The sequence below is a fragment of the Triticum aestivum genome, chromosome 4B (genome assembly GCF_018294505.1).
Source record: "Triticum aestivum cultivar Chinese Spring chromosome 4B, IWGSC CS RefSeq v2.1, whole genome shotgun sequence".
NCBI lineage: Eukaryota > Viridiplantae > Streptophyta > Magnoliopsida > Poales > Poaceae > Triticum > Triticum aestivum.
The window spans coordinates 233,114,388-233,117,310 of record NC_057804.1 but is presented as its reverse complement, the minus strand read 5'-3'; positions in this window follow the sequence as shown (position 1 = coordinate 233,117,310).

Sequence of the window (2,923 nt, the reverse complement as noted above, 5' to 3'; positions counted from 1 at the left end):
GGTGGCGCGCGTGGGAACGAGCAGGAGGAGGGGATCGATCGGGATGAGGCTAGGGTTTGGTTAGGTAGGCTGCAGCTGGGCCTTGGGCCAAACGGGCTGCGGGGAAGCAGGCCGGCTTGGCTGCTGGGCTCTCTTCTCTCTCTCACTCTAAAGAAAATAAAACAAAACAGAGATAAGAAATAAAAGAAAGGGAGGTTATGGGAAGAAGTTCGACACGCGGATAATTACCTCAGACTCACAAAAATGAGCTTGATCCAAGGAAATAGAGGCTGGCACGAATGCAAGGTTTAAATTCAAACTCATTTGAATTTAATTCAAATGGTTTGAACTAGAACAAGGTTTTAGAAGTGTCCAAAAATGTTGGAATTTTGGTGGAGATTGGAAAAGTGATGAAACAAAGTATGGGAAAAATTGAGGCCAAGGGTTTAGATAGAAAGGCATGTGATTCGTTTGCAAGTGTGTTATGGTTAATTCCAATACAACGGAATATTCGTTTTATAGCTCCTTAATAATATTGGGAGGATATATGTTATAAAGATAAACCACCATGTGCATTTCCCTCAATTTAAATGAACCGAAGATCCATACGATTTTATTTAGATGAGTTTTTAAACGGGTTGCATGATGACATGATGCAAAGAGATGAGATGCATGATATGAACAAAATGCAAAATAAAAGACAAAAAGCCAACCACGAAGGAAATATCATATCGCATCTCCGGAAAAGGCAAGAGTTGGAGTTACGAATATGGAAAGTTGTATCCGAGGCGTTACAACACTCCACCACTACGAGAGAATCTCGTCCCGATATCTAGGATGGCACCGGAGGGAAAAGGAAGAGGAAGATAAGAGGTAAACTAAGTTGCTTCTTCGACTAACGAGTGAAACCATGAACCTTGAGAGGTTAAGCAAAATGAAAGAAAGAAAACAACAAGGATGAACAAAAGTTGAAAAACTCCATTAGAAAAGAGGAACAAGGGATACGACGAGAACCAAGAGGTTTAGTGATAAGATAGATATTGAAACCACTCCAGTTAAAACTAGATAGAGAAAGAATATGATTGATATAATTTGGGTAGCACTCCGACTAAAAGAAGAAGGAAAACTTGATAAGATGAAAAGCACTTGAAGAGATGACACAACACTCCGGTTAAATGGATAAGCATGAAAATAACACAATCCTCACAATTCGAGATAATGAGTGAATAGAGCAACATCACCATGCCTCCGGTAGAAATGAAAAGAACGAGAAGAAAACAACATGTTCTCCCTCAAATGAATTTGAGAGAGCATCCTTAAGAAGAAGGATTGAACGTAGTTGTTGAAAAATTAACAACGAAACGAATAAGATTGTAGCTGGCTTATGGAAAACTTCTCAAAATTATGAGGTGACAACTGGCCGCTAACAGAAACAATTGATTGGTTGAGATCAATGAAGATAAGAGAAACTTCTTTCACCAAGAGGATAACTGGAGAACTTGGGTCATTGATAAGCACCACAATTAGCAACATCCCTTCCGGAAGGCTTTTAGGTGAAATCTTTACCAAGTTAACTCCAAGGAAGAAAATGATGGGTTTAAGATACCTCATTCCTGACAACATGGGAATCGCGAAACATGAATGAAAATTGTCAAGAATGATATAAAACCACCTCAAAAGATTTGGTAGAAAGAATTGCACTTTGGAATGAAAGATGAAGAATGTTGAACTCCTCCAACAAGAATCTTGAAGAACAATTAGAGAATGAATTAAATCCTTGATGAAGCACCATGTAGAACCTCCATGAAGAACTCCGGTAATAAAAGAATGATAGAAAGGAAGAGAATTTGAAAACACAAGGTGAAGCCTTGCAATGATTTAGAAGGAGCTTTGCGATGATATAACCGAGAAAACTTGGAACTCCGGAAAAGGAAAAGATGAAACACTAGAACCGAGAATTACTTCATCATGAACAATCTCCGGAAGAAAAGAATTAAACACTTGGATGAAACAAGAATAAGAATTATGTTATGCGTAACCTTCAACAATTTAAATTGATGACAAGCAACGGATTTGGCATACTACTTATTCTCATTGAAAAATGATTACAGATAGAGATATAACACAAACTTGAGGAAGGTCTTCAACAACCACCGGTAGGATTAAAACAACGAAAAAGCGAATGAATTGATACAATAACGAAGGAAGAGAATTCTTGAACGAACCATCATAAGAATTGAAAATGAAAGTAGCGAAGGCACAATTCACCGGGAAGTATTGGAAAACGAATGAAGATACTTGAGGGAATTTAGATACCTGAGAACGAAGAGATCATGAACTGATTAGAAGATATTTGAACGATTCACCGGTAAGACTTGGAGAATGATAGCTACATGCTGAGAATGAAGAATTATGACATGATGGCCTTCGGAGGAAAGAAATGGAAACAACTCATGAAATGCTTCAGATGGGTGAAAACAATTCACCCTATCGAAAACAATTATGAGAGGATGGCATCAAGCTTGACTACGCATCTTTGGAAGAACGGGTAAGGATTTAAGAGGAACTCTTCTTCGGTCTTCAAAATCCGAGAAATGACGACAAGAAACACCACCATGGATTGTTGAGATACTCCGGGAGAATGAAAAACAAAGCGGTTGAGCCAACAATGAAAAATAATTTGAAATCAGTCTTGGAAAACATCTGACTGGTGAAATTCATTCTTACGTCAAACTTCAAAAGGCTTTGTGAATCGATCCGGATAAATTAGAAGAGTCAAGTAAGATCCTAGGAAAAGACCTGTGGGTTAGGGCCCACTCAAAAAAATACACCATTGAACTATTTAAAAGAGAGATTGCGCCGGTTGAATTAAATGGCTTGAATGAGATAACATCCTCAAAATAGCTTGAATAGATTGAGAATGGAAACACAAATCTTCTGATAT